Genomic DNA, 21,769 nt, shown 5'->3' with positions numbered 1-21,769 from the left:
AGCGCAGTGATTTATAGTGCGCTACGCACAGGCACAATGCCTAGGCATTGATCCACAGCACACTTTACAGGTTGTCGCTGACCACTACGGCCCCACATCATTCCATAAACCATTAAACAACAATTCAGGGATTTTGCTGCTTCAAGAGCGCACACCCTAGACATTCCACAAATAACCTTCATAACCAGGATCAGCTCCCTGAGTTTTGTACGGGTTACAACAAGACAAATTAGCAGTAAGTTCCTTGTCCAGGGGAATTTCAAGCTAACTCAATTCCACGAGAGCGTACTAGGCACCGCCAGGGTTCGAACTGGCAACCTCTCGCACCATATTCGAACGCCTTATCGATTGAGCTAACTTGACTGCGATAGTAGTAGAAGTAACGATCAAAGATGGATTTACAATAATTAGGAGCTCAAAACAGTAATAGATCGAAACACCAAGTATCTATCGCTTGTAAAATATTCATCTCCTACTTATATTACTGTATATTTACAGGAAATTATCGTAGGGGGTTTAATTTCAGCGCTTCTCGCGGTTAAACAAGCAACCGCAAATGGTTTTTTTTTTTCATTTGAAATCCATACATCTCCCATGGAAGACATTACCTTAATCTTGTGATGTGCCCTGAGTAATTTGATTTAATTTAATTATTTAACTTTGTTTACAAGCTGAAAGTATTTCATGAGATGGGAAACCCCCTTGTACGTGCAAGATAATGGTGTGGAAAGTCGTTTTGGAATTCCCCAAATTATTGTAAACAAAGTCAGAGCTATGTTTGGAACTTGGAAAGCCCCAGTTCATTATTGCACCATCAGGAAAACCCCCCAGGAAGTGATGTAATGTGAAAGGTGAATGTGTATAATTAATATTGGGAAATCCCAAGATTGCAGCAATGTTGTGAAAATGTGATTGAAGTAATGGTTTATTAATAGATGATGGGATTTTTTGCATGAGTACTGATATAAAAAGCTGGAGGCTTTTGTGGGACTTTACAGAATGTCATGTGAGATTGAAAACTCCACATGTGTGTGATGGTCTTTGTGCTTCAAAAAGAAGTACATTTTAACCAGTTTATATAGCCAATAATTGAGCTAATTTTAATACAGCAACGAAGAAGACAGCGGGCACACAAAAGTGCTCTTCCTCTTCAAAGGATTAAAAGTTCTTCTGTCGAATGGGTGGAGTTTGCTGGAGTTTGTGAAGGCCACGCATCTGTCAAAGAACAGCGGAGCTGTGTTAACGAAACCTGTTCCCTGGAAAAAGAGTGATTGGTGAAGGAAACACCATTTTTGGAGAAAGCAGCGCAAAGAGATATATTATGGAGAGAGCAGCGCAAGAAGATAAGCAATAGAAGAAAGCAGCATCATTTTCGTGTGAGGATTTCATACATAAGGATATTTATAAACGCAAGAGTACACTGGACTTCGCTGGTTTTCTTGAGGACAAGTGAATAAGGATATAATACATCAGTCGTCCAGAACATTGCAAGAACTCTAGGATCACCAACAAGAAGACAGCTGGTTAAGTACTGATATAGTAAAACTGTCACTGTGTGATTTTATTGTATATGCGATATTGTTATCATATGTACCAATCATACTCTGTTTTCAATTAAAGACTTAGATTTTGTTAGCTTAAACAAATAGTGTATTTGTGTTGTGCATTCGTGTGAGTTCGGGAAAAAGGTGATTTTGGCCTTGAGTCAAGTGGGACTCGTAACAAAAATTGGGGGCTCGTCGTCCGGGAAATACACTGTAAAAAAAGTTGACATTAATATACTGAGTCTTGAAAGTGAAAGTACAGTATGGCAGAGTTCAAAGCAGAAGAGTTTCTTGAAACTATAGATTGGGAGAAGTTTGATAAGTTGAAGAAACCTGATTTATTAGCATTTGCAAAATACTATGAATTGGATGTAAAGCAAGCCAACAGAAAACAAATAATCAAAAATGCCTTGATTGAAGTTTTGGTTGATGAAGAGTATTTTGAGGAATCCATTTTGGACAAGAGAAAAGAGGTCAAAACTGAAATCGGGGATGCAGTTAAGTTGAAAGAACTAGAAGTTCAGGTGGAAATGGAAAAAATGAAAATGCAATTGCAGTTGGACATGCAAAAGCTAGATATGCAAAATAAAGAAAAACAAGAAAGATTAGATATGGAAAATAAAGAAAGACAAGAAAGACTAGACATGGAAAACAAGAAACTAGAAATGGAAGAAAAAGCACGCTTAAGAAAAGATGGCGCTTGAGCACCACAAATTAGAAACAGAAGAAAAGGAAAAGGTAGCAAAATTGGAACTTGAAAAACAAAAGTTAGAAATGGAAGAAAAGGAAAAACTAGCTCAAGCACATTTGAAAGAAAAAGAAATTGAGTTTGAACAAGAGAAGTTGGCTAAGCTAGGTGACAAATACTCATCAAGTTTCTCCTCAAAGTCAAAGTCAGGTTTTGATGTTACAAAGTATGTAAAGCTTGTGCCTAAATTCAAAGAGAAAGAAGTTGATTTAGTACTTTCAACATTTTGAAAAGGTAGCTACAAATTTGAAATGGCCTCCAGAGCATTGGACCCTACTGTTACAAAGTAGTTTTGTGGGGAAGGCCAGGAAACTTACTCAGCTCTACCAATAGAGAAGTGTAATGATTATGAAGAAGTCAAACAGGCAGTTCTCAAGGCCTATGAACTGGTGCCTGAAGCATACAGACAAAAGTTCAGAGATTCAAGAAAGCAAGCAGATCAAACGCATGTAGAATTTGCTAGAGTAAAAGAACAAATGTTTGACAGGTGGCTTGGTTCAAAAGAAGTCAAAGATGATTGCGGCCAACTTAAGCAATTGGTTCTTATAGAAGAGTTCAAGAAATGTGTCCATGTTGACATTAAAACCCATTTGGATGAAAGCGCTAGCAAAATTAAGACGCTAAATGAGGCAGCGACAATGGCGGACGACTATGGTTTAACTCACAAATTGAATGGGAGTAGATTTGGTCATAACAGAAATTATTCAAACAGGTTCAGCCATAATCAACCTAGAGCAAATCAGGGTGGTACACAAGAAGTGAAACCTCAGTCTAATTCACAGCATAGTGCTGGTGGTAGAGGGACCCCAGGGAGTTCAGGTAACAGAGCAAAATTTGGGACTGAATTTAAAGCCAAAGTAACTTGTACTCATTGTAAGAGACCAGGGCACACGATGACCCAGTGTTCTTTCTTAAAAGGCAGACAAGACGCACAAAACAGCAGCAAACTGCTAGTAATACTGTGGGATGTGCAGTGTCACTTGTGTCAAAGAAACAAGTCAGTCAAATCAAGAAACAAGAATTCCCACAAAAGGGAGGTGACACAGACAAGGTGTGTGAGGAATTTGAACCTTTTGTGTTAGAGGGAGTGGTATCACTTGGTGATAATGGTAGTCCAAAGCCCATTAAGATTGTGCGAGATACGTGTTGTGCACGGTCTATGATTCTGGAAGGAACTTTGCCCTTTAATGAGGATAGTTCAGCAGGTAATGCTTTGATCCAGGGTATTGGGATGGAAATACTGAATGTACCTCTCCACAAAATTAACTTGACATCTGACTTAGTTTCTGGTCCTGTAACCATAGGAGTTAGACATGAATTGCCAGTCAAAGGAGTGTCCATGTTGCTAGGAAATGATTTGGCAGGGGGGAAGGTTTTTCCCGACCCAATAGTTACAGATAAGCCCTGTATACAGGATGATAATAGTGAGGAAGAGGAGATATTTCCTGCATGTGCAGTGACACGGGCAATGAGTAAGAGAGCCTCATTAGAAACAATTGAGGACAACCAAATTGATGACTTAGGCTACAATTTGGAAGACACATTTGTGTCACAGTTGAATGAGAAAGAAGATAAACTTCCTTCTCCTGGGGATAAAAATACCCCTCAAAATGACACAGCCTCTGAGCATGAACACATTGGGGAAACCATGAAAGACCCATTAAGTCATGACAAGCTAATTCTGGAGCAACAAAATGACCCAGAACTCAAAGAAATCAATCAAAGGGCATTGACCCTAGAAGAAGCAGAACAAAATTCTGTCTGTTTTTACAAACAAGATGATGTGCTAATGAGAAAATGGCGCCCCCTGATGCACCTGCCGATGAAGAGTGGAAGGTAGTGCACCAAATTGTGGTACCAAAAGTCTACCACACTGAAGTTATTAACATAGCACATGATAGTCCCATGGCAGGGCATTTGGGTGTTAAGAAAACTCATGATAGAATTCTGAGACATTTCTGGTGGCCCACTCTCAGAAAAGATGTTTCTGAATATTGCAAAACATGTCACATATGCCAAGTAGTAGGGAAGCCAAATCAGAAAATACCTCCTGCTCCATTAAAGCCAATTCCAGCCTTTGATGAACCATTTAGTAGGGTTATTATTGATTGTGTAGGCCCCCTACCAAAGACTAAGTCAGGTAATCAATACCTTCTGACAATTATGTGCGCGTCAACACGCTTTCCTGAAGCTATACCCTTGAGAAATATTAAAGCAGTGACTATAGTGAAAGCTTTAACTAAGTTCTTCACATTTGTGGGGCTCCCCAAGTCCATACAGTCAGACCAAGGATCAAACTTTACTTCTGGAGTATTTCAGCAGGTCATGTATCAATTAGGTATAGAACAGTATACCTCAAGTGCTTACCATCCAGAATCACAAGGTGCACTAGAAAGGTTCCACCAAACTTTGAAAAACATGATCAGAACATACTGTTTGGAATTTCAGAGGGACTGGGATGAGGGAGTGCACTTGTTATTGTTTGCTGCTAGGGAAGCTGTTCAGGAAACTTTAGGATTTAGTCCTTTTGAGTTAGTGTTTGGACACACAGCACGCGGACCCTTAAAGTTGTTGAAGGAAAAGTGGCTCAATGAGAAATCAGATATCAATTTATTGGATTATGTCTCCAATTTTAAGCATAGGCTTAACAGAGTAACTGATATCGCCAAAGAGAACTTGAAACAGGGTCAGGCCAAAATGAAACAATGGTATGATAAACATGCCAAAGAGAGAGTGTTCAAACCAGGTGACAAAGTTCTAGTACTGTTTCCAATTCCAGGACACCCATTACAAGCCAGATATCATGGTCCATGTGAAGTAGAGTCAAAAGTGGGTGAAGTAGATTATATTATCAAGACTCCTGGTAGACGCAAGAGCAGGCAGTTATGCCACATAAATATGCTCAAAGAGTATGTTGAAAGAAGTGACAGTGGCATTCCAAAACCTGTGTGTACAGTAAAACATGCTAATGTAGACAAACATGCCGATGTAGACAAAATCGCCAATGTAGACAAGAGTAAAGATGATAATTCTGATGTCACATATGACCAGGATAAAGAGCTAGAGCACAAAGAGTATAATGTAAAATTGAACAATTCTGATGTGCTCACTAATTTGGACTCAAAGTTAGGTCATCTTTCTCAAGATCAACAAAGTCAAATTGCAAATTTGATTCACAAATTTGACAATATATTTCCTGATACGCCAAGTAGAACAAATGCTGCATTTCATGATGTAGATGTTGGTGATACAAAACCAATCAAGCAGCATCCTTACAGAGTCAATCCATTGAAAATGGAACATCTCAAAAATGAGATTAATTATATGCTAGACAATGATATCATAGAACCAAGTAGTAGTGAGTGGAGTTCACCATGTATTCTTGTTCCCAAGCCTGATGGTTCATACCGATTGGTCGCAGACATGAGAGCTGCAAATGTTCATTCAAAGACAGACTCGCACTCCAATTCCAAGAATTGATGATTGCATAGACAAAATTGGGAATGCAAAATTTGTTAGCAAATTTGATCTTTTGAAAGGGTACTGGCAGGTTCCACTCACAGACCGTGCCAAAGAGATTTCTGCTTTTTGTACACCATTTGGCCTTTACCAGTACAAAGTTATGCCATTCGGTTTGAAAAACGCCCCAGCAACATTTCAGAGAATGGTGAACCAAATTGTGGCAGACATAAAGGGATGTGAAGCATATGTAGATGATTTGATTGTTTACAGTCAAACTTGGGAACAACACATGGAACAACTCCACCAATTGTTTGAGAAGCTGTCTGAAGTACAGTTGACAGTCAATCTGGTAAAAGTGAGCTTTGCCATGCCACAGTCACATACTTGGGATATGTTGTAGGTCAAGGTCAGGTGAAGCCTATCAAAGCCAAAGTTGAAGCAATTGAGCAATACCCCACACCTGTAAACAAGAAGGCACTCATGAGATTTCTAGGAATGGTTGGCTATTATAGAAAGTTCTGCCCAAACTTTTCAGAGATAGCAAGTCCTTTGACTGATTTGTTGAAGAAAGATGCAAAATTCATTTGGTCAGAACAGTGTGAAAATGCTTTTCACAAAGTCAAATCGATACTCATGAGTTCACCAGTGCTTACTGCACCTGATTTTCAGAAGCAGTTCAAGTTGACTGTTGATGCCAGTGACATAGGCTGTGGAGGTGTTGTGATGCAAGAGGGTGAAGATCAAATAGATCACCCCATTTGTTACTTTTCAAGGAAATTCAACAAGCACCAGAGAAATTACTCCACAATTGAGAAGGAGTGTCTAGCATTGCTATTGGCATTGCTACATTTTGATGTGTATTTGGGTACCACAGTATACCCTGTGCTTGTTTTCACAGATCACAATCCCCTCACCTTCATCAACAGGATGAAGAACAAAACCAAAGACTGGTGAGGTGGAGTTTGACCTTGCAAGAGTACAATCTGGACATCAAACATATTAAGGGAAAAGACAATGTAATGGCTGATGCCCTGTCCAGAATTGCTTAAAAAGGGCTGATAAACAAAAATTTCCTTTAAAAGGGAAGTTGTGTGGGACAAGTAGTCACTGTGTATGATGAGTTAAATACTCAAAGTTGATAATATGTTGAAGTTGATGTAAAAGAAGAAAACATTTAAGAAAGTTTTTATTACATTGAACTTTCTTCTTTTAAGGGGAGGTGTGATGTGCCCTGAGTAATTTGATTTAATTTAATTATTTAACTTTGTTTACAAGCTGAAAGTATTTCATGAGATGGGAAACCCCTTATGCGTGCAAGATAATGGTGTGGAAAGTCGTTTTGGAAATCCCACAAAATATTGTAAACAAAGTCAGAGCTATGTTTGGAACTTGGAAAGCCCCAGTTCATTATTGCACCATCAGGAAAACCCCCCAGGAAGTGATGTAATGTGAAAGGTGAATGTGTATAATTAATATTGGGAAATCCCAAGATTGCAGCAATGTTGTGAAAATGTGATTGAAGTAATGGTTTATTAATAGATGATGGGATTTTTTGCATGAGTACTGATATAAAAAGCTGGAGGCTTTGTGGGACTTTACAGAATGTCATGTGAGATTGAAAACTCCACATGTGTGTGATGGTCTTTGTGCTTCAAAAAAGAAGTACATTTTAACCAGTTTATATAGCCAATAATTGAGCTAATTTTAATATAGTGCTCTTCCTCATCAAAGGATTAAAAGTTCTTCTGTCAAATTGCTGGAGTTTGTGAAGGCCACGCATCTGTCAAAGAACAGCGGAGCTGTATTAACGAAACCTGTTCCCTGGAAAAAGAGTGATTGGTGAAGGAAACACCATTTTTGGAGAAAGCAGCGCAAAGAGATATATTGCGGAGAGAGCAGCGCAAGAAGATAAGCAATAGAAGAAAGCAGCATCATTTTCGTGTGAGGATTTCATACATAAGGATATTTATAAACGCAAGAGTACACTGGACTTCGCTGGTTTTTGAGGACAAGTGAATAAGGATATAATACATCAGTCGTCCAGAACATTGCAAGAACTCTAGGATCACCAACAAGAAGACAGCTGGTTAAGTACTGATATAGTAAAACTGTCACTGTGTGATTTTATTGTATATGCGATATTGTTATCATATGTACCAATCATACTCTGTTTTCAATTAAAGACTTAGATTTTGTTAGCTTAAACAAATAGTGTATTTGTGTTGTGCATTCGTGTGAGTTCGGGAAAAAGGTGATTTTGGCCTTGAGTCAAGTGGGACTCGTAACAATCTACACTCCATTTGAAATCAACCTGTAAGGTCATGTCTTCCATAAGGGGGTGTATGGATATCGACTGGAAAATCCAAATTCAATACCCTGCAAAAAATACTGTAAACCCATATGTGGCTTTTTCAAAGTGTGGATAAACCACAAAACTATTAAGAACATTTAAAATCACAAAAACGTCAATCCCACGAAAATAACCCGTTATGAGAGATGTACTGCTCTATAAGACCCATTATGTGGTGCACAGGTTTCATCATTACTCCGATGATCAGCGTTCGAAATTTTGGTTGTCCGTTCGCCCGGGACAACTAAAAAAGTCGCCGGACAACCAAAAATACTGATTCGGTTGTCCGCCGGACAACCATAAATCTGTATCCAAGTCACCTTTGTAGGCCTACGAACAACCAAAAACTTAGACGGACAACCAGAAATTGGAATCTGGTTGTCTGTGGGACAACCATTTATTTTTCCTTAATTCAACACTGCCGATGATTACTTTGGTATAGATTTAGTCGTGAATTTGATCAGTATGGCTTTACTAGAAATCAAGTGTACCAGATGCTAACATTACTAGGGACCCAATGATATCCATGACAGAAGGAAAACATAGAAAGCAGTTTTTTTGTGAGAAAGAAAAAAGTAAGCCACTCATATAATGAGCTATATTCCATTGAAAATCCACACTCCCCCTGTGGAAGATTTTGGAAATTGTGCAGAGGAAATGAGTACCAAATGTCACTATTTGTTGATTTTTTAAAAGAAATAAGGATGATGCCCTCTCCTTTGCACTAGTACTCCAATCATCATATAATGAGCTATTCCATTTAAAATCCACATTCCCCCTGTGGAAGATTTTGGAAATATCTTCCACAGGGGGAGTATGAATTTCAGCACATTAGGCAGTTCCATTTGAATTTCATACACCCTCTGAGAAAGATTCAACCTGAATCATCCCCTGGAAAAAGAGTGATTGGTGAAGGAAACACCATTTTTGGAGAAAGCAGCGCAAAGAGATATATTATGGAGAGAGCAGCGAAGAAGATAAGCAATAGAAGAAAGCAGCATCATTTTCGTGTGAGGATTTCATACGCAAGGATATTTATAAACGCAAGAGTACACTGGACTTCGCTGGTTTTCAGAGGACAAGTGAATAAGGATATAATACATCAGTCGTCCAGAACATTGCAAGAACTCTAGGATCACCAACAAGAAGACAGCTGGTTAAGTACTGATATAGTAAAACTGTCACTGTGTGATTTTATTGTATATGCGATATTGTTATCATATGTACCAATCATACTCTGTTTTCAATTAAAGACTTAGATTTTGTTAGCTTAAACAAATAGTGTATTTGTGTTGTGCATTCGTGTGAGTTCGGGAAAAAGGTGATTTTGGCCTTGAGTCAAGTGGGACTCGTAACAATCTACACTCCATTTGAAATCAACCTGTAAGGTCATGTCTTCCATAAGGGGTGTATGGATATCGACTGGAAAATCCAAATTCAATACCCTGCAAAAAATACTGTAAACCCATATGTGGCTTTTTCAAAGTGTGGATAAACCACAAAACTATTAAGAACATTTAAAATCACAAAAACGTCAATCCCACGAAAATAACCCGTTATGAGAGATGTACTGCTCTATAAGACCCATTATGTGGTGCACAGGTTTCATCATTACTCCGATGATCAGCGTTCGAAATTTTGGTTGTCCGTTCGCCCGGGACAACTAAAAAAGTCGCCGGACAACCAAAAATACTGATTCGGTTGTCCGCCGGACAACCATAAATCTGTATCCAAGTCACCTTTGTAGGCCTACGAACAACCAAAAACTTAGACGGACAACCAGAAATTGGAATCTGGTTGTCTGTGGGACAACCATTTATTTTTCCTTAATTCGAACACTGCCGATGATTACTTTGGTATAGATTTAGTCGTGAATTTGATCAGTATGGCTTTACTAGAAATCAAGTGTACCAGATGCGAACATTACTAGGGACCCAATGATATCCATGACAGAAGGAAAACATAGAAAGCAGTTTTTTTGTGAGAAAGAAAAAGTAAGCCACTCATATAATGAGCTATATTCCATTGAAAATCCACACTCCCCCTGTGGAAGATTTTGGAAATTGTGCAGAGAACAATTAGTCTATGCTTATCGACAATTGGGAAAATTGCTTTGTCAACAATAGCCTTGTCGACAACAGCCTTAATCAGAGCACATAATTTCAAATATAATGCTTTCATGTGATGTGTTTTGACAATCCATGGTGCGTGTATTCAATAATGGGTCGTGACAGTAATAGAATTATTTGTTTAACTTCATTGAAACAAGTCTTAATATTTTGCTGACATTTTGATATCAGATTCAGAAGGACATTTCTTGTATTCGGAAGGCAATTTCGTGTGTCTGATGTGCTATCGGGTCCCACCAAAAAAGTACTGTGCAAATGTTGCTATCCAAACCCTTAAATATGAAAATGTGTGAAAATTGTTTATTCATTCATTCATTTCCATTTCCGTCTCAATTTTAAAATTTCATTTCATTTTCATTTTTGACAGAAAGTTGCATCTCTTTAACAAATACTACAATCCTGGTCAGAAGTAGTAGGACTTGTATAAATCCTATAATTCTGTATTATTTTACATTCTAATATTGCACTTTCTTTTATGTGAAGTGGAAACCTTTTCCTGCTACTCAAACCCTACCCTACAGTCAGTGTTGGGTAGTGTGGATTTTAAATGGAATAGTATGTGTCCAAAGCAGTAAAAGTGTAAATGTGCGAGGTGCGGCCGATCTCATGTTTTTATTGCTGAGATGTTTGAGTACAAAGGATAAGGCATTGTGACGTGTATTTCTATTCTTTTATTGCAAAAATAGTGTGATTTGAAGAGAAAATATCACTTTTTTTGCGCAAATATTTGAAGTTGTTTGTAACATCAAGGTAAACTTGTGTACATGTGTATCCACAGCGCAAGTGACCTCGCGTGTATCACATGAAAATTGTGTGTTTAGCCTCGCATATTGATCTACGTAGAGTGTGCATGCTATGTGTCATTCCAAACGCAATCTGAGCTAGGGCTGTTGTCGAGTAGAACTTTCATTGTTGACAATCGTCAAATCTCAAGATCCGACGTCGGCAAGTTGTCGACAAAGTAATAAAGTCCAAATATTATGCATCGTTTATTTACATCAAAATATTGCCATCAACTACATGTGTATCAAATTGGTAAACTGAAGTCTATTAATCCACCATATCATTGTCATCTTTGATCTTATGCTCAATTACATAAAATAATGCTGATCTTAAGCTTATCTCTAATATTTTTAATAACTAGTCCTTGTCAACAATTCAGTTGTGTGTCCAGGGAGGCTGTGGGGGCTGAAGCCCTCCGCACTTTGTTAAAAATCATGTAAAATCAGCAGTTTTCTGGCAATTTTAGCCATTAAGCCTCGCATAACTCTGAAAGCCCCTCTGAGCCCCCTGCAGGAACGGATCCTGGACACGCCGGTGCAATTAGTCCATGCTTGTCGACAATTAAGAAAATTGCTTTGTCAACAATATTGGTTGACAACAGCCTTGTCGACAACAGCCTTAATAAGAGCACATAATTTCAAATATAATGCTTTCATGTGATGTGTTTTGACAATCCATGGTGTGTGTATTCAATAATGGGTCGTGACAGTAATAGAATTATTTGTTTAACTTCATTGAAACAAGTCTTAATATTTTGCTGACATTTTGCATGAAAGAATTACGTCAATTATGCGGGGGAAAACTACATTGCATTGAGATGATCAAATTATGGATAAAAATATTTTTATATGGCGAAAATTGCTGGGCCCTGGTTACCACCTAACCTACAAAATAAAATCAATTTATTTGAATCTTGAGTGCATGCCCTATAAAGAAGACATTAGGGGTATTACACCTGCCCAATTTTTGTGCCTATTTTGCATTTTTCTCAAAATTATAGAGCATTGGTGACAAGTAAGATATGTTTATTATAGGGGCAAGGACTACAACTACTACACTGGGAATTTTATTTCAGCACAGACAACAGTTGTGGAGTTACAGTCAAAAATGAGGAAAACCAATATTTGATCAATAAATCAATAACTACTTGCTTTGAGTTGCTGAATTTTCAGTACAGTAGTTGTAGTCATTGCCCCTATAATATATATATCTTACTTGTCACCAATGTGCTATAATTTTTGAGAAAAATGCAAAAATACGCATAAAATTGACCAGGGGTGTAGTACCCCCTTAAAATGATTAATTGAGTTCTCTTTATGTGTTAGTGTTCCATCCATGATGTATGTCAAGCTATCAATGCAAACAGTTTTAAAACCAAATGCTTAGGTTGATGGGTTTTATGGAAGAGAATAGTCGCCCTGGATGCAATTTGTCACATGCATGTATGTGGCGCAATCAAGCTGAACCAATTGTTTGTCGTGCGATACTAATTGCATTTTCTTTGTAAAATATTCATGTCCATTTCATTGGAAACAACATGCTGAAAATGCTGTTTGTAATTTTACTGTCCTGAATATTTTCATGTTATGCAATTTTAATAGTAACAAAAATACAGTTATTTCAAAGTCACAACTTCTATATCCACTATGTGGGTCTCAAGGCGCTGTTCTGAAGCACTATTTAAATGCAGCAGTTTTTTTTTTTTTTTTTTTATGTCTAAACTATGCAAGGCATTAACAGCTGCTATCGGTATGATAGCGCTGATGGGTTGGCGCCAAGATAGTTGTTAACCTCCAGTTTGAAGCTCAGCCGATTCTGGTTAGAGATAATTGGACCAGGTAGAGCGTTCCAAAGGTGAGCTGAGGATGGAAGGAATGACCTCTGGTGGCTGACCAGGTTGGATCTTGGGATTTTGACAGCTTGGTCGTGGGATCTGACAGAACGCCGCAGACGAGGATCAATAATCATACGATCTGGTAACAGATGTTGAAGGAGTTCTGGAGCTTCGCCATAGAACATCCGATGAAATAGAGTGATGGCTCCCACTGCTCTTCTATGTCTCAGGTGCTGTATTTGATGGTTCTTTCCATCTGCTTCTGAGATGCCAATGATACGCATGCCGCTCTTCTCTGTATAGCATCAAGTTTGGACAGAGAAGTGGGTGGAGCACCCATCCATGCAGAGCTGGCATATTCCATCTTGGATCGGATCATAGTCTTGTATATCATTGCTCTCTGAGAAGGGACAAGGTAGGGGGCCGCACGACGTAGGAGACCAAGACGTTGGCTAGCTGTTCTTGCCATCTTGTCCACTACAGGGGTCCATGACAGGTCTTTGTTAACAGTAAGACCAAGAAGGTCAACACTGTCTGCCTCTTCTAGAGTTGTTCCAAAAAAGTGGAGGTTAGGGTGACTATATGAAGCATCTCTGCGGTTAGAAATAGTGGTGGTCTTGCACTTCGCAGCTCCAAACAGTACATTCCATGTGTTTGCCCGTGTCTCTATTGCTTTGAGGTCTATATCAAGTGATATTGCAGCGCCAATTCTATCTTCCTTGGACTTAATGGATGACATCAGGGTTACATCATCAGCATATAAGATTGATTCAGCAGCTTTCCAGTGAAACCCAGAGCAGATAGCTTTGCCAATAGGCCGGGGTGCCATACCCTGTCAAAAGCCTTACTGATGTCAAGGCAGGCAACTCTACTTTCTTCTCTGTCATTGATGGAGTTTGATAGCCGCTGGGAGACATATGTTAGGGCATCGGAAGTGGAATGGCCAGCCCTGAAACCAAATTGCTGCTTAGATATTAGCTGATGTTAGTCTAGGTTTAAACACATTGCATCCTCCCTTTTAATAGGGATAACCATCAAAATTTCATGTTGACCCTATTGCTACAAAAGATTGTTTTCTGAGTAGAACTAATCAACAGAAGTATTTTGGTGGTTAAATGGTCAAAATCGGTCAAAAACTTTTCGAATTATGAATTATCAAAGTTTCCCATTCTGACCGGTCATTGGAACGAAATAAAATGACAAGGTCCAAAAATAGCAGTTGGGAGCAAAATTGGCATAAGCATATATTTACCTTTATATATTTCTTTATTTTAACATATTTGCAAACATGAAACAAGCATATTGTGAAAGTATCAAAGGGTTTCTTATGAAATGGCACTTAACTAGTCACTGGCATAACTTATTTTTTCAAACCAAGGCATTGAAATCATGCATTTAGAGGACATTTGCCAAAAATCATCCAAGATAGCCGATATGGCACAAAATCAAAATTGCACTAAGTAGGTGAACTTTTTTTCACAACCAAGAATTTCAATGTTATTGGGTTTAATATGACCAATTAGTAGGTGTATGTAAACAAAATCTTAAGTTTTGAAGGTCATTGACTCATTCACAACAATAGAGATTATCCTCATCATGCTCATGTGTATTCCTGTAGTATTCCTCATTCAAACCAAAGTAGCACTCAATACATTATGAGTATCTTTGTTCAAACCAATTCAATGCTTGACCTCGGAGTTACCTGCATGACTATCGCGGGCTATTTTGAAACAGTTATGGTTGCACATTCAGGTACTTCTTTTGAAAGTACTAAACAAGGTATAGCCAGCAGCAAGTTGTAGATGTTATAGGCCTAAATATAAGAAAGCGTTTAGGGTTAAGATCAGGTGAACAATACATCGAATGAGCACGAAACTTCACATTTATGTTCAGAAAGGTGTCTTCTTAACATGATTTGAAAGGAATATAAAAATTCCAAAGGGAAGCTGGGGATTTAATTTGTAACTCGAGATCTACTTGTTCAATTTTTAACCTTTTTACAGAGGGTATGATAGAGGTATTACTGGCAACTCTGCCAAATTACAGCTCAGTAGCCCACGTTTTTCACCTGATCTTACTGATTTGAATATTTTGTGCCATTCTTGAGCAGTGCTAAACTCAGCCACTGGCAATTAAGCGCACTGTGGCGATGGACCAATTTTGACTCGCACTTACAGAAAAACAAAATAAGTTATGTTGCTGTAATTTGCAAGATAGTTACAAAATATAATTGGCAGTAACTTCCCCAAATTTTACAGAAAAATATTGAAAATAAAAGAATGAGATCAATTTAGAAATGTATGTGCAAGCAGTGCACAGTTGAGCTCCCTGCATGTCTATGGGAGTGTTCTAATCAAGTTGATGGTTCATTGGTCATCCCTACTTTTAATGTGGTCTCTCTTATCGGTCACCCACCTTTGCACAGTATTTTTAGTGGGACCTGAGAACACATCAGACACACCAAATTGCATTCTGAATACGAGGAATGGCCTGATGATATCAAATAATTTTGATTTTATGATCTCCCAGTTACATACACTTAAGTTCATATCATTAGATTCATAAAGGTTACTTTGAGGATTGTTAAATGTAAAAAATATACATTTAATAATACTTATTTTATGACAAATTATTAAAATAATTTGTCATAAAATTAGTATTACTAGTGCACCTGCTGCTGTGAGAGCACTGGCATGATAGCGATACTGTTTGACCCCAGATGACCTTTGACCTCGGATGACCTTGGTGTAATTTTTTTCATGCTCCCCTCATACGAAGGATTCCACCTATCAAGTTTAAACCCAGGGCAACGTTTAAATTTAGCCCCTACATGACCTTTGACCTCGGTTGACCTCCATTTTGTTTTGCACATATATCCCCCTCATATCAAGGATTCCACCCACCAAGTTTGAGCCCGATAGGACAAAGTTTGAAATCCAGGACCTTTGACCTTTGACCTCGGATGACGTCCATATAATGTTTTTCATGCTCCCCTCATGCGAAGGATTCCACCCACCAAGTTTGAGCCCGATCGGACTAAGTTTGAAATTTGACCCCTCCGGAAGGACCTCTGGCCGGGGAAGACCGCAGATCTTGGTTCGCGCCGATATTCTCCACATATCAAGGATTCCACCCACCAAGTTTGGGCCTGATCGGACAAAGTTTGAAATTTTGACCTTTGACCTTGACCTCCGATGACCTTCAAAACCGCATGGCCAACATGCTTTTCCCAAGACCTATCTATATCCAAAATTTCAGCACGATGCGTTGAAGTGCGGCGAAACGCATAGCCGGACAGACAGACATAGATAGATAGATACACAGACAGATAGAGACCGCTTATTATTTTATTAGTACTAGTGCGCCTGTAGCTGTAATAGCCCTTTAGCTATTAGGGGGTATGTGGGCGCTTATTGGGGTATATGGGCACTTATTGGGGTATGTGGGCGCTTATTGGGGTATGGGCACTTATAGAAATCATTTTCAGCAATGAATGCTGGGAAGACACTATAGCATATTTGCAGCAATGCATTCTGGGTAGACATTTACAGTGCATTTCAAATTGGGCAGATAGCCAAAAGCTGAATGGAATGACCTTGTCACCTGCTTGGGCAGCTTGAAACTTGTTGTAGATTGTCTAGTGGATTCTTTTTATCCACTTGCTGCTTTGTATCCATGTGGGGTATTTTTTCCCCTATGACCTTTGACCTTGACCTCCGATGACCTTCAAAACTACCCGGTAAACAGCGCACACCCGATACCCATGGGGTATTTTTTTCCCTATGACCTTTGACCTTGACCTCCGATGACCTTCAAAACTACCTGGTAAACAGCGCACGCCCGATACCCATCCATGTGTGAAATATCGGAACGATGCGTCGAAGCGCGGCGGAAAGCATAGCCGGACAGACACACACACGGACAGACACACACACAGACAGACAACGGCTATTATTTTAGTAGTACTAGTGCGCCTGTTGCTGTAATAGCCCTTTAGCTATTAGGGGGTATGTTGGCACTTATTGGGGTATGTGGGCGCTTATTGGGGTAGGGGCGCTTATAGAAATCATTTTCAGCAATGAATGCTGGGAAGACACTATAGCATATTTGCAGCAATGCATTCTGGGTAGACATTTACAGTGCATTTCAAATTGGGCATGTAGCCAAAAGCTGAATGGAATCTATGAATGAATGACCTTGTTCACTGGCTTGGGCAGCTTGAAACTTGTTGTAGATCGTCTACTTGATTCTTTTTATCCATGTGCACTTGCTGCTTTGTATCCACGTGGGGTATTTTCCCCCATGACCTTTGACCTTGACCTCCGATGACCTTCAAAACCACCCGGTAAACAGCGCCCGCCCGATACCCATCTATGTGTGAAATATCGGAACGATGCGTCGAAGCGCGGCGGAACGCATAGCCGGACAGACACACACACACACACACACAGACAGACAACGGCTATTATTTTAGTAGTACTAGTGCGCCTGTTGCTGTATTCGCCCTTTAGCTATTAGGGGGTATGTGGGCACTTATTAGGGTATGTGGGCGCTTATTGGGGTAGGGGCGCGTATAGAAATCATTTTCAGCAATGAATGCTGGGAAGACACTATAGCATATTTGCAGCAATGCATTCTGGGTAGACATTTACAGTGCATTTCAAATTGGGCATGTAGCCAAAAGCTGAATGGAATCTATGAATGAATGACCTTGTTCACCTGCTTGGGCAGCTTGAAACTTGTTGTAGATTGTCTAGTGGATTCTTTTTATCCATTTGCACTTGCTGCTTTGTATCCAAGTGGGGTATTTCCCCCATGACCTTTGACCTTGACCTCCGATGACCTTCAAAACTACCCGGTAAACAGCGCACGCCCGATACCCATCTATGTGTGAAATATCGGAACGATGCGTCGAAGCGCGGCGGAACGCATAGCCTGACAGACGGACAGACACACAGACAACGGCTATTATTTTAGTAGTACTAGTGCACCTGCAGCTGTGAGAGCCCTGATGCTGTGAGAGCACTGGCATGATAACGATACTGTTTGACCCCAGATGACCTTTGACCTCTGATGACCTCGGGTGTAATTTTGTTCATGCTCCCCTCATACGAAGGATTCCACCTATCAAGTTTAAGCCCAATAGGGCAAAGTTTTAATTTAGCCCCTAGATGACCTTTGACCTCGGTCGACCTCAATTTTGTTTTATGCATATATTCCCCTCGTATCAAGGATTCCACCCACCAAGTTTGAGCCCGATAGGACAAAGTTTGAAATCCATGACCTTTGACCTTTAACCTCGGATGACCTCCATATAATGTTTTTCATGCTCCCCTCATACGAAGGTTTCGACCCACCAAGTTTGAGCCCGATCGGACAAAGTTTGAAATTTGACCCTCCGTAATGACCTTTGCACTTGGTTGACCTCGATTTTATTTCGCGCATTATATTCCCCTCCTATCAAGGATGGCACCCACCAAGTTGGGGCCCGATCGGACAAAGTTTGAAATTTTGACCTTTGACCTTGACCTCCGATGACCTTCGAAACTACCCGGTAAACAGCGCACGCCCGATACCCATCTATGTGTGAAATATCGGAATGATGCGTCGCGCTGGCGTAAACGCATAGCCGGACAGACACACAGACAGACACACACACATCTAACGGCTATTATTTTAGTAGTACTAGTGCACCTGCGGCTATGAGAGCCCAGATGCTGTGAGAGCACTGGCATGATAGCGATACTGTTTGACCCCAGATGACTTTTGAACTTGGATGACCTCGGTGCAATTTTTTTCATGCTCCCCTCAGTCATACGAAGGATTCCACCTATCAAGTTTAAGCCCAATAGAGCAAAGTTGAAATTTAGCCCCTACATGACCTTTGACCTCGGTTGACCTCAATTTTGTTTTATGATATATCCCCTCCTATCAAGGATTGCACCCACCACGTTTGAACCCGATAGGACAAAGTTTGAAATCCATGACCTTTGACCTTGGATGACCTCCATATAATGTTTTTCATGCTCCCCTCATACGAAGGTTTCGACCCACCACGTTTGAGCCCGATCGGACAAAGTTTGAAATTTGACCCCTCCGTAATGACCTTTGACCTCGGTTGACCTTGATTTTATTTAGCGCATTATAGTCCCCTCCTATCAAGGATTCCACCCACCAAGTTTGGGCCCGATCGGACAAAGTTTGAAATTTTGACCTTTGACCTTGACCTCCGATGACCTTCAAAACCACATGGCCAACATGCTTTTCCCGATACCTATCTATATGCGAAATTTCAGCGCGATGCGTCGAAGCACGGCGAAACGCATAGCCGGACACACAGACACACAGACAGACAGAGCTTATGATTATTATAGTATAGATAGATAGATATCACAAATTAAAAAAAGAAAATCAAAATTATTTGATATCAGATTCAGAAGGACATTTCTTGTATTCGGAAGGCAATTTCGTGTGTCTGATGTGCTCTCGGGTCCCACCAAAAAAGTACTGTGCAAATGTTGCTATCCAAACCCTTAAATATGAAAATGTGTGAAAATTGTTTATTCATTCATTCATTTCCATTTCCGACTCAATTTTAAAATTTCATTTCATTATTTTACATTGTAATATTGCACTTTCTTTTATGTGAAGTGGAAACCTTTTCCTGCTACTCAAACCCCGGGGGGGTACTCAGTACAAATGACCATACGGGGACGTGCCGCAAACATGGGTAGCATTTTCGGCCTTCTGGTATATCAATGACCCCTTTTTCAAAGCCTATTTTGATATATGAATGGGTCCTTTTTTCAAAATTTTCTCAATTTTTTCGAAAAACGGCCCATTTTTCCTTAATCTAGCAAAAAATTCAAAATTTTCCCAAAATTTTCCCAAAATTTGTAAAAACTAAGACAATTTTGGTTAAATTAATAAAATTTTGACTTTTGGTATATCAATGGGTCCAAATTTCTTGAAAAATTGGTATTTTTCTGGGTCCACCTCCAAAATCCCCGCGGCCCGTCCCTACGAAAACCCAACTTGAGTCCCCCCCCCCCCCCCGGACTCAAACCCTACCCTTTCCCCAACAGTCAGTGTTGGGTGTCTCTAGGGTGGCATGACCGAATAAATGGGTTTCAAAATTGAATGGGGGCAGGTCTGGGGGGGGGGGGCATTTGAAGTCCCAAAATTAAATTGCTCCAACAGTTTGACCAGTATTGTAGTATTTTCCTTTGTAGTGGTGTATGTTGAAATTATTGATGCCATTTCAGCTCTGTCAAATAAGTTGACTAAAAAGACAACCTGGAGAAAAAAAAGCAGCTAAAATTGATACGAGGATTTAAAATTGTCTGAATAATGAATTAAACATTCAGACATGTAGTGCAATTTGTGGGATGTGTAGCGACAAGAAATAATCTGTACAGAATTAATTAACCGCAAAAAGCATTGTCGTTGAACGGATGCCTTTGGTGCACGGCTAATGCAGACACTAATGTATGTATACCTTTAATCGTATGATATCAATTTCCGCTGGTGCTCCAAACTAGAGCGTGTCATCAAGACATTCTCTTTTGCAAACACAAGGGGAATTGCTGCGGTGATTAAGCATTCTCAAGTTTCAAGTCAGTCGTAGTTTTATTTCAAAATAAACACTGCTCTCGTGAATGACATACAGGAGGAGAAACAATCTACAGGTCGTTAGTAAGAAAAAAAAGGCGGAAGGGAAAAGAAGAGCAACAAAGGGGAAGGATGGAAGATATAATGGGCTATTTGAGCTGAAATCGGTTTGTATTACAGAAGCAAACATGCATATATCATATTGGCTCATAGAACAGTATGTAACGTCCGGGGGGGGGGGGTACACTGCCAAGGTACCATTGGGGTTACAAGAAAAATATGCATTTTGATGGGTAAAGTAAGGGAGGGACACTGAGTCAGTCAGATCACCCACATCTAAAATACATGTAAACCAAATTCATATCAAAGTGTTGCAGAGGATATTTTCTGAGTGTTAACGACACAGCCTGTGAGTTGTGACAATGGACTGGTCAAGCTGCCCTATTTTCAAACTCTCTTCATCACCTAAAGACAAGTTTGTTAAAATATGAAAATAATCTTGGACCCAGTCATCATTGCCAGGGACTGCGCGATGATCAGAATGATAGAAGACACATTGTAAAAAGAAATGGGTCTTGAATGCACTTGATTAAATCAACTTAACCCTAACGCCGTAAGGGCTTTTTGGCTGACGGGAAGGAAGGGAAAGAAGGAAAGAATAAAGAGAGAAAAGAAGGAAAGAAGTTGTTTGCTCTGGGTGGGATTCGAACCCGAGACCCTCGCATGCCAAGCACTCGGTCGGCGACACTTTGCCACGGGTCTTGGGCTTCGCTGGCCAGCGAAACCGTGCCTACATATCACTTAGGGCGATTGCATCATCACACCACGTGGGATGCATGCACGAACAGCGCATATATCAAGTAGTATTTTGTAGTATTCAGGCGGGTTAGGGTTAATGGGATTTATTTTGTGGGAATTAATGAATGACATGGGATATGACATGGCGCTTACTGGGTAGATGCAGAGAAGATACTTTACACTTCCCACAATGCATTTCTTCCATTTCAATTTTTCTGTATTGATTTGCTATCTAGTGCAACATGGGTTGATAGTGACAAAATGAACCTCAAATGAACAGAGCACATCCAGATCTTGTAAAATATGTTTATTTCATGACTATCAACCCATGTTTAGCCAGGCGATTCTCAAAATGAATACAAAGGGAACCTGTACAAAGTAATTGGAGTGTCCTTTGTTGAAATGAGGTGATGTATTATATTGCAAAGGATTATGGGAATGGTAAGGTATCTTCTCTGGGGTAGACATGTATGAAGGTTGTAAACCACAAATGATAATGTAACCTGGATG

The 21,769-nt window shown here is 39.7% G+C and overlaps 1 protein-coding gene across 1 annotated transcript in view; it reads left to right on the top strand.

The window, feature by feature from the left end:
* The window catches only part of LOC140142761 (dolichyl-diphosphooligosaccharide--protein glycosyltransferase subunit STT3B-like), a 170,409-nt gene that overhangs the window by 96,133 nt on the left and 52,507 nt on the right, over positions 1-21,769 (top strand).

The sequence above is a fragment of the Amphiura filiformis genome, chromosome 20 (assembly GCF_039555335.1).
Source record: "Amphiura filiformis chromosome 20, Afil_fr2py, whole genome shotgun sequence".
NCBI classification, from domain to species: Eukaryota; Metazoa; Echinodermata; class Ophiuroidea; order Amphilepidida; family Amphiuridae; genus Amphiura; species Amphiura filiformis.
This window is presented reverse-complemented; position numbering and strand designations above follow the sequence as displayed.